Below are 12,408 nucleotides of genomic sequence, written 5' to 3' on the forward strand. Positions count from 1 at the left end.
CAAGAAAATGAAAGTAGACCATTGTCTTACACCACACACAAAAATTAACTAAAAAATATTAAAGACTTGAATGTGAGACCTAAAATCATAAAACTCCTAGAAGAAAACACAGGCATCAGGCTCTTTGACATCAGTCTTAGCAGTATCTTTCTGAATATGTGTTGTCAGGTAAGGAAAACAAGCAAAGAAAAAATAAACAAATGGAACTGCATTAAAAGGAAAAGCTTCTGCACAGCAAAGCAAACCATCAACAAAAAGAAAAGACAAGCTATCAATTGGGAAAATATATTTGCAAATCATATACCTGATAAGGGGTTAATATCCAAAATATAAAGAACTCATACAACTCAAAAACAAAAATATAAACAACCTGATCAAAAAATGGGCAGAAGGGGGCCAGCCCTATGGCCAAGTGGTTAACTTTGCGTGCTTCACTTTGGCAGCCCAGGGTTTTGCTGGTTCAGATCCTGGGTGCAGACATGGTACCACCTATCAGTCCATGCTGAGGTGGCATCCCACAAAGCACAACCAGAGGTACTCACAACTAGAATATACAACTATGTACTGGGGGGCTTTGGGGAGAAGAAAAAGAAAAAAAAATGGGCAGAGGATTTGAAGAAACATTTTTCCAAAGAAGATATACAGATGGACAACAGGCACATGAGAAGATGTTCAACATCACTAATTACGAGGGAAATACAAATCAAAACTACAATGGGACACCTCCTCACACCCATCAGAATGGCTGGTATTAAAAAGACAAGAAGTAACAAGTGTTGGAGACGGTGTGGAGAAAAGGGAGCCCTGGTACACTGCTGGTGGGAATGTAAATTAATGCAGCCACTATGGAGAACAGTATGGAGATTCCTCAAAAAATTAAAAACCAAACTACCATATGATCCAGCTATTCCACTTCTGGGCATTTATCCAAAGAACATGAAAACACTAATTCAAAAAGATATATGCATCCCTATGTTCACTGCATCATTATTCACAATAGCCAAGACTTTGAAGCAACCCAAGTGTCCATCAACAGAAAAACGGATAAAGAAAATGTGGTGTATATATATAGAATGGAATACTACTCAGCCATACAAAATACGAAATCTTGCCATTTTCAACAACCTGGATGGACCTTGAGGGTATTACACTAAGTGAAATAAGTCAGATGGAGAAAGACAATTATATGATTTCACTCAAATGCAGAGGATATACAAACAAACACATGGATACAGAGAACAGACTGATGAATACCAGACAAGAAGAGGGTGGGAGGAGGTTGAAAGGGGTAAAGGGGCATTTATGTATGGTGATGGATAGCAAATAGACTTTTCGTGGTGAACATACAGAAGTCAAAATATAATGATGTACATCTGAAATTTATATAATGTTATAAATCATGTTACTTCAATTAAAAAACAAGTAATATAAAATAACTAGATACATTCCAGACTCCTATCATCCAACATTTTATCCATTTAACACTGCTACTGAATGCATGAAATATAACTTTAAATGTATTACATAAATAATAAAGTAACAAAAGAAAAAATAAAGAAATCATAAAACACAATCAATTAACCTAAAAGGAGAGAAAAAAAAAAAGTATAGATGGGATAGAGAGAAATTAAACAGCAACATGGTAGATTGAAACCCAAATATAAATGAACTAAACACTCCAAATTAAAGGACAAGATTCACAGATTGGATAAAAAAGCAAGACAACTATATGGTGTCTACAAAAACTCACACAAAATATAAAGACAAGGACAGAGTAAAAGTAAACTGAATAGAAAAGGATGCACTATTCAAACACTAATCAAAAGAATGCTGTAACTGTTGTGTTAGTTTCATAGTAGACTTTAAAGCAATAAAACTGCCACGGAAAAATAGGAATATTTCATAATGATAAAGGGTTCAATTCATCAAAGCATCAAAGTAATCCTAAATGAGCATGCACCTAATAACAGAGCTTAAAAATACATCAAGCAAGCCAGCCCCGGTGGGCTAGTGTTTCAGTTTGGCACGCTCTGCTTTGGTGGCCTGGGTTCGGTTCCCAGGATCAGACCTACACCATTCTGTTAGGGCCATGCTGTGCTGGTGGCCCACATACTAAAAAATAGAGGAAGATTGGCACAGATGTTAGCTCAGGGCAAATCTTCCTTAGCAAAACAACAACAACAAACCAAAAAGAAATTACATGAAACAAAAATGACAGAACGGAAATGAAAAACAGAATAACAAACAATTAAAGTTAGAGATTTCAACACTCTTCTCTCAGTAAATGATACAGGACATAGACAGGAAATCAATAGGGTTATGGAAGACAAACAACGTTATCAACCAAGTGGACCTAATTTATATTCATCTTAAGTACACATGAAACAACCACCAGCATAAACCATACATTGAGGCATAAAACAAGTTTCAACAAATTAAAAAGAATTGATGTTAATACAAAGAAATTAAGAAGTCAGTAACAGAAGCTATCTGGAAAATCACCAATTATTTTAAAATTTAGGAACATACTTATAAATATCCTACGCATGAAAGAAGAAATCAGAAGGGAAATTAGCAAATATTTTGAACTAAATGAAAATGAACACATAACATAGCAAAATTTAGGGGATGCAGTTAAAGCAGCTTATAGAGGGAAATTTATAGCTTTAAAATGCCCATATTAGAAAAGAAGATCTCAAATTAATAATATGAGCTTCCGTATTAAGAACTAAAAAAATAAGAACACATTAAACCCAAAGCAATCATAACAGAAATAATAAAGATTGTGTCAGAAATGAATGAAGTATAAGATGGACAAACAGAGAAAGAATTAAAACAAAAGCAGATTCTTTGAAAAGGTTAAACTTTCGATAGACTGATAAGAGAGAAGACAAACTACACTATCAGGAATTAAAGAAAGACACCACTATACACCATAGTCATTGAAAAGACAACTCAGAAATATTACAAATAACTTTATGCTGATTAATTTGACAACTTAGATAAAATCAACAAATTGTTTGAAAGACAAAGACTGCATGAATGGATCAAGATAAAAGAGAACACCGCAATAGCTCTAACAACTAAACAAATTGAATTTCTAATTAAAAACTTCCCGTGAAGATAACTTATGGCTCAGATTGCTTCATTGATGAATTCTCTCAAACATTTAAGTAAAAAAAACCAATTTACACAAATGTTTTTCATGAAATAGAGGAAAGAGGAACATTCACAACTTATTTTATGTGCTAGCATTACTCTAATATAAAAACCAAAGACATTACAAACCAATATCCTACACGAACATGGATACAAAAATTTTTACTAAAATACTACCAAATTAAATACAACAACATATAAAGAGATAATATAGAATGACCAAATGAAGTTTATCCCAGAAAAGGTAGGTTGGCTTAACAATTGAAAATCAATCCATGTAATGCGCCATCTTAATAGAATAAAAGATAATTATATGATCAGATTGATAGAAGCAAAAAAAGCATTTGACAAAACAACCACCATTTAGCAAATTATAAATAGAAAGCAATTTCCTCAATTAGATAAAAGGCATTTATGCAAAACCTATAGCTACCATCAGACAATGTTAAAAGACATTATTCATTCCATATGAGACTCGGAAAAAGACAAAAATGTCCACTCTTAGCACCTCTTTTTGGCATTGTACTGGAGATCCCAGCCAGTGCAATAAGGAAAAAAATAAATGGTGCAGAGGTTGGAAATTAAGAAATAAAACTGCCATTATGTATAGATAACATGATCATATATATAGAAAACCATAAGGAATTCAGAATATCAAAATTACTCAGTTTAGCAAAGTTGCAGGATATAAGGACAGTACATACAAATAAAGTATATCACTATAATAGCAAAGAACAAATAAAAATTCAAACAAAAAGACTACAATAGCATCCCCAGACATGAAATATTTAGAGATAAATTTAACAAAATATGTGCACGACTGTACAGTGAAAATTAAAAATACTACTGAGAGAAATTCAAGATCTGAATATAAGGAGAGAGATATTGTGTCATGGATGAAAAGATTCAATGTGGTTAAGATGTCAGCTTTTCCCAAATTGATTTATAGTTGGAGTGAAATCCCAGTATATCCTTTTGTAGAAGTTGGCAAGCTTAATCTGAAATCTATATAGAAATCAATGGAAATAGAAGAGCAAAAAGAATTTTGAAGACAAAGAATAAAGTTGAAGGACTTATACTGCCTAATTTCAGAATTTATTATAAAGCTATGTAATGAAGACATTGTGGCACTGGCATTAGGATTAGAGAAAGAACTGGAAAAGGACAGAATTTAGAAATGCATATATATACGCATAAATATAGATGATTGTCTCTTGACAAAGGTACTGTATTAGTTTTCCAATGTTGTGCAACAAACTACCACAAACTTAGAAGCTTAAAACAATATATATACTTATTATCTCACAGTTTCCATTAACCGGGTCCTCTGATCAGAACCTTCTAAGGCTGTGATCAGAGTGTTGGCCGTGGCTAAAAATGAGGCTTGGCGGCCTCTTTCAAACTCACGTAGCTGTTGGCAGAATTCATCTCTCTGCAGCTGTAGCACTCACGGGGCTTGCTTCTTCCAGTCCAGCAGGGGAGTTCTCTCCAGAGAGGATCTTGCCCTCTCTTTGAAGAGCTTCACTTGATTAAGTCAGGCTTATCCAGGATCTCCTTTTTGATTAACACAAACCCGACTGATTTGGGGTCTGAATTACGTCTGCAAAATTCCTTTACTTTGTCACATTCTATTGGCTGGATGCAAGTCACAGGCTTCACTTCCAGGCAAAAGAAAGGAATTATACAAGGACATGACACATTGGTGGTCACCTTACTGTGTCTGTCACAGGTAGTAATTCAATGGGGGAAAACATGTTCTGTTCAACAAATAGTCCTGGGCAACTGCATATCTATAAGGAAAAATAAAACCGCAACCTTTACATCACTCCCTACACAAAAATTAACTCAAAAGGAGTTATAGACCTAAATGTAAAACCAAAAATTATAAAATTCTATAAGAAAATATGACTATCTTTGTGATTGTATAGTAGGCAAAGTATGGTTTCCAGATTTAGCAAACGAAAATACAAGACTTCCAGTTAAATTTGAAATTTAGATAAGCAAAAAACAATGTTTTAGCATACATACGTTCCAAATATTACATAGGACACACCAATATTTTTTAAAATCCACACACATGTTATCAGTGGGTTCTTCTGGTTAAACTAGACATAGACTACTTCAGGGGATTTTGAAATCAGGGTTGAATCCATGAACCGCAGACTAATCTTGTACTGGAACCATGATACAATGTGTGATATTTTCAGAACAGTTTGTCATTTGTCCCTCAAAGTTGTGTTATAATCTGAGAAAATGTTTTGAAAACTACATCATTTTTACATGTAATAATTGTGTTACTGTAGTAACACTTTTAATTCTTAATCAGGCCTGTTTTAAATTATGCTTTTATGTTATTAGCTAAATTAGGTAATATTTTACTTATTTTAAATTTTAATTTATATATTATGAAACAGCTTCACTAGACCTTTTGATCACGAAAAGACACAACTTTTCTAAACACAGAAGTAGTTTACTACTTTAAACCAAACAATGGAAGTGATTCTGAAGAAATGAAGGCCAAGAGTTCATATGAGTTTTTACTTCATACTAGTTTTACTTAAAAGTGTGACCCCTCACATACTTTCAGTTTTGTGACTGTAAATGATGGTAGAGTGCTAAAACCACAGTGTGTTATTTATTGAGATGTTCTGGCTAAAGAAGGAATGAAATTATCAAAACTTAAGTGGCATTTACATACGCATATAAAGAAGTAAATTAAAAACCAAAAGACGCCTTTGAAAGAAAGAGTACTGAGCCAACAAAAGCAGCGTGCAATATTTACATATAAACATTTGTGTTTTGTGAGTTTATAAAGTAGTAATTTGGTTTGCTAAGAATAAATACACCATATAAAATTGCCAAAACATTAGTGAAAGACTGCATGAAAAGTGTTGGCACGATGTGGGGTAAATCTGTAAAGAGAGTTGCTCAAGTACCATTTTTTCATGACATCATAGTTTGACATGGCTATGCAAGAACTGGCTAGTAATATGGAAAACAAATTCATAGAATAAAACTGGCACGGTATTTTTCAGTGGAAGCTGAAGAATGCACATATACTAACAACATGGCAGTTTTTCTAGTATATGCTCAATTTAAACAGCATGATGATAAGAAAGAATAGCATTTTTTGGCTTCATTGCTGACAAACAAAACTTTTGAACCGTGTACAACTATGAAGGCTTACATTATCCACAAATGTGGTTCGACAGCACAGCAGCAATAGGAAAACATTTTGGATCACCCATCAGAATATAAATAAACACATTAACTCTTTCATCTAGAGAGGTTTATTATTAAAAAATCAGGTGAATTAAATAGTGTGCTGAGTAACATGTTAAAAATGTGGATTTCCCAAGCTCATAGATACAGAGAACAGATAGGAGGTTACTAGAGGTAGGAGTTGGAGGTGGGAAAAATGGGTGAAGATGGTCAAAAGGTACAAACTTCCAGTTATAAAATAAATAAGTCATGTGGGTGTAATATACAGCATGACAACTATAGTTAATAATACTGTATTATATATTTGAAAGTTGCTAAGAGAGTAAACCTTAAAAGTTCTCATTACAAGAAAAAAACTTCTGTAACTATGTATGGTGACATAACTAGACTTATTGTGGTGATCATTTTGTAATATATATAAATATAGATTCACTATGTTGTACAGCTGAAGCTAATGTTGTATGTCAACTGTACCCCAATAAAAAATACTAAATTGAAGACTGACATAAAAAATGTGTATTTCACAAAGACAAATGCATAAAATTCGAGATTATTCTATTTATTTCTGCTAATACAGAAGCCAACCCCTAACAACTGTTATTTTACGCTGAGGCATGATGGTTATAGAGGAGAAAACTTCTGTTGAGAATTTGGAACAAATCTTAAGTGTTTCTGCAACATAAGAAACTCATTTGGCCACAACTTTTAAAAGATATGAACTGGAGAGCCAACCTAGCTTATGTGATATCTTTGGCATTTTTTACTGATTTTTAATACTTTCATGCAAGGTAGAAACACAACACGGTCTTCAATGGCAGATGAGATTGAAGAGCAGAAATGAACGGTAGTAGTTTGGAAGAGCAGTGTCGCTAGGGATTGTTGCTATATTCCATAATTTCAATGAAGTAAATGATCTTGATACTGCACATCTGTAAAAAATCATCATTGAACTCCTTTCAAATTTGATGTTTCAAATTTTATTTTCTATCAAAAGAAAATGCATAGAAAATCCATTTCTTTCACTGAAAGAATTTAAATTTAACTATAATTTTAAAGAATAAATTGTTGAAACTGGTTAATGATAAAGAACTGGAGACAAGTTCTGAAAATACAAATCACTTCCTTCACTTTTGACAAAAAGTTAAATGTTGAGAATGAATATTCTGAGCCTATTGAAATTGCTTTAAAATCTCTTCTTCCAGAGAATTATGTTAAGTGAAATAAGCCAGCGAGAGAAGGATAATCTGCGTGTGACTCCATTCATATGAGGAATTTAAAATTATGGACTAAGAACAGTTTAGTGGATACCAGGGGAAAGGTGGGGTGGGGGGTGGGCACAAAGGGTGAAGCGGTGCACCTACAACATGACTGACAAACATTAATGTACAACTGAAATTTCACAAGATTGTAACCTATCAATAACTCAATAAAAAAAAAATTAAAAAAAACTCTTCTTCCATTCCTAGCAATATACTACTATGAGAGAGATTTCTCTGAGTGTTAAAAAAACAAAACAGAAAAAGGTTACATTATATTATCACTTGTATCATTATCATCACTCCAAACAAAACTGCACAGGTTACTGATGAAGGAGTAAGCTTATATATCATATTAAAAACTTTCAATATTGACATACATGGTTCTATTAATAGACTTGGTGTTCATTCAAAGCATGTACAGGCATTTATTATGGGGGAATTGTGACTTCACACATACATTTTTAAAGTTATGATTGCAAATAACAAAAAGTGATGTAATAGTCATCCTCTATTTTAATCACCTGTATGCACAGTTTTGATGAAGATTTTCATAATTCTTTTTTTCCTATGTTACATCTGTTCAGATAATGTTTACTGAAATATAATTTATGTCTGTTGAAAATATTAATAAAAATTTGCTTGTGTCATTTATTTCATTTTCTAGTATTTCACTTTTAATGAATTTTACAAAAGTTTTAGTCCACGGAGATTAGGAACAAACAAACAAACAATCAAAGCTGGTCCTTTAGCACAGCTTAGTTTAGGAAGCCCCGACCTAAATCATCTAGAACACAGTCAGTCTGTTAAAACACTGTTTTGAAAAGGTGGATTTGTTTCAACATGACTTATATATTAGGGAATAATCTGAATATAATGCAAATTTCGTATTTGCTTATACACAGTTCTTTTCATGAAACATACCATGTGAACACAGAAAACTTCATCCAGCTGAACTGAGCCATGTAGGAATTTACCAAATGCACACCTGCGACACCTTGGGCAACCACGAGCTGCCTCAGTTCTCCACACGTGTAACACTATAAAGTTGTGCTTTGCTATCCTTTCACACTGTGAACTTTTTAATATAAGAAAACATCCAATTAATACCCCACAAATGCCTAAGCATCCTGGTTCAAAAATGTCAAGGAGTACACGCAGAAGGAAAGTTTCAAGTACTGAGGAGAAGCTTGAAACAACAAAGTATTTTGAAAGAAACAGGTCATTTTTAAGGTGAAGTGCCACATTTATTGTATTATCTTTGTATTTATTTTTAACATTTAACATGTGTAAATCTATGCTACTATTTTTATTGGGTTCCTGTTTTTTTTAAGTATTGCTTGAAGTTTTTGAGTGTTGTATCCCTAGTCCCATTTTTCCCATTAGCCCTGTGTTCTTTATTGTGTGGTTTTGCATAGCACGATTATTTTAAGAAACCATATATATGTCATGTTATAGCAGAATTGAATGTACTCCTCTCCTCCACCATTTTCCTATCATCTCCAACTCCCAATAAAGGAAGTGTGACAATAAATATGAGCCATAGTTAGCGTCTTTGAAAAAGTATCTGCATTGTCATTAATTCCAGGGACTATTGGCACATATTTTAAAGAAGTTAAAAAAAGATACTTTCTAAGTGAATAACCAATATGTCTGGGAACCCCCAGACCCCAAAAAAAGTGAATGGTAAACAGAGCTTTACATACAGTTAACAAGCAAAATGCTTGTAGTGTTATAGTCCATGACTTACGAAATTAGAGGTCAAAACTATTACTCTTGATGTTCGACTTCTGAGATGTCTTGAAATATGGTACTTGCTTCTTATTTTGAGAGATTCACCTTATGCAGTCAAGCATATGGAATCAATAAATGTGCCATTTCACCTGCCACAGGCAGCTGAATTTTTCAAACTTTTACATTACTACTAGGTTAGAAAACAGCAACATCTACAATGGTCTCTAAAAATACATCTCCCATTTGCTACTATGTAGTAATGTTACTTAGTAAATACATATAATTTGGGTTCAAACTAAAGATTCAGATACTTCAGTACTTAAAGCATTCAGGATGACAAAGTACATTACTCAGCTCAATGACATCCTTAAAATAACTCATTTAAGCATTTACAAATATATACAAGCTGATCATGCTTAGTATTTCATTCTCTTCTAGCATCCTAAATGTCACCAACAATGACTATTCCTTTCACATCTTTTTAATGCAGTATCTATCAACCTCAGGGTCCTCTGTGAATAAAGCAGCTAAGATAATTTGGGAGTTTAAAGTCATAAAAATTTTTGGTAGCCTAAAGTCAAGCAAGCACCAAATTCTCTCTTAGTAGCCATCTCTGTATATTCAATGTATGTAATATATATTATGCAATTTTTTTCTTTTTCAATTCATTCTCATGGTGTTCAATTTATTCAGATCATGAGTATGAGATATAAAATTAAAGATCTAGGTCTTGAAATTATGTAGCAGTATTGATTTACATGATAAAGTTCTTACTTAATATACTTATTTAAGAAAAATTGCAAACTAATCACAATATAAATAAAAAGTTGGCACAGTACACTAGAGGAAAAAACTTCTAAAGCTAAGAAACAAATGCATATTAAAAGTTATCGGTATTTAGACATTACATTATAGTTAATTCACATTTTTAAACAATTGGTAAAATTGTAGTATTCATAGGAATTAGCTATTTTATTCTACTAATGGTTCAGAGAAGGAAGGATAGAATATATACATATAAGCATATAGTAATATATATAAACAAATACATGGCACATACGCCTATGTACATCAGTTTCAATCTAAGGTAAATTTCTTTTCTAATTTGTGGACTGTCAAACCCATAGAATAATGTAGCACACGTGGGTTCCCACAATCTATTCCCTTCCTCCTTCTATAAAGGCACTATGATCCTTCTAGAACCGAACAGAAGCCAAAAGGTTGTTCTTTCCACAAGACATAATCATTTAAGAAATCCTATCCCCACCAAAAGGCACTTATTTGAATATAACTTTCAATGTTTTGCTTATTGCAATGAAACTCCAATAAAATGGACAAAATATACTTTTGAAAGGATCATTATTTGTTGAAGTTTAACTTTATTAAACTACATTATAGTTTTAAGAAAAATAGGCATATTATAGCTTCAGCAAACTAACTTGGCTTGAAATGATATTTTTGATACAATAACTTCCTTTCTCCTTTTATTTTACACTAACTGTACTGGTTCTTGATTGTTTCATTGATATAAATTCCTAGGAAAAACATCTAGCTCCTAATGTAGGAAAATAATCAAAAGCAGAAAACCTGAGAGTAGAAATTCTGGAATGACAGAGTGTGGAACTCAACAAATCCTCTCCTGCTAAAAACAGTGAGAAAACCATACTAAACTGTGAAAAAAAACCATTTCAGGATTGTGAGAATTCAACAAAGGCATACAACAAGCTAAGAAGCATTTATTCAAATAGAACCCTGGGTAAGAAAGGGAAAGCCCATGGCATTTTAGCCTGAGGCTGTCTCCCATGCCAGTTCCCTGCTAGATAGGAAAGGAAGATCTACAAGTGTGGGGCAAGCCCTGAAAACTAACAGCATAACTAGTGGGTGCTGACTTGATTTGGAGTGAAGACTGAAAAATCACTACAATCTTGAGAATGGTACAAATAGCAACCTTGTGGCAGTGAGAATAACCAAAGTTGCAGCTAACCTGAGGTTGTAATCCTGGTGGGGCAAGCAACTGACTGGTAGAGCAGCCAGAAATTTAACAAGGAGACTGGGGAAGGAGACAGCAACAGACAGCCTTGGTAAACTCGCTACATACCAGGTGGTATGGAAGGTAGTGTGCTGTGTGTACACTCAGCAGAGACTAGACAGGGTTTTAACAATCTACCTATCTCTGTCTGAATGTGAAATCTTGTGAACACGTAGAGAAGACCTGAGAAGGCATGGCAGAAAGTGAAGGCATTCCAATGTAACTCACAGGCAAATCCACTGGTAAAGGGTAGAAGCTATAGTGACTCAAGGTGTTTGAGCACAAGCTATCAGCAATCATTAGCTGTTTGCTAATTAAGTTATGTTGACTCAGGACTGCCTATGAAGCTGGATTTAAAAAGAAAAAAGAAAAGGAACAAAAAGTTGAGACGTCAGGGGACAAACATTGCAGGGGAGACAAACTCTATAGAATTATTCAGGCAAGTCACAAACAAACAAAAAGCAATAACAATAACCTTCAAGAGAAGGAATCAGAAGCAAGAGCTGCTAGAACATACTATACAAAATGTCCAGTTTTCAATAAAAAATTACAAGAATTGCAAAGAAAGAGGATAGATAGCCCATGTTAAGGAAAATCAACTATCTCTGCGGGGGTCCACATCTTAGACTTACAAAGGTTTCAAAGGAGGTATTAAAAATATGTTGAAAGGCCTAAAGAAAAATATATTTAAAGAATTAAAGAATAGTATCATATTGACAACAGATGAAGACTCTCAATAAAGAGGAAGGAACTATTCCAGGAATGTAAGGTTGGTTAAACGTCAAAAAATCAATTCATGTAATATAGTGTACTAGTAGAATGAAGAACAAAAACCAAAATCACCCAATCATCTCAACAGAAGCAGAAAAGGTATTTGAAGAATTCAACACCCATTCACAATAAAGACTCTCAACAAACTAGGAAGAGAATTTTCTTAACTTGATAAGAAGTATCCATAAAAAATCTATAGCTGTAGGTTTTACTTAGTGTACTTAACGGCAAAAGTCT

The 12,408-nt window shown here is 33.4% G+C and overlaps 1 protein-coding gene across 11 annotated transcripts in view; it reads right to left on the reverse strand.

Moving 5' to 3' along the window:
- KIAA1328 (KIAA1328 ortholog) overlaps positions 1-12,408 on the reverse strand; it is a 337,652-nt gene that overhangs the window by 133,970 nt on the left and 191,274 nt on the right. The window lies entirely within an intron of this gene.

This window comes from Equus asinus, chromosome 7, assembly GCF_041296235.1.
Source record: "Equus asinus isolate D_3611 breed Donkey chromosome 7, EquAss-T2T_v2, whole genome shotgun sequence".
Classification (NCBI taxonomy): domain Eukaryota; kingdom Metazoa; phylum Chordata; class Mammalia; order Perissodactyla; family Equidae; genus Equus; species Equus asinus.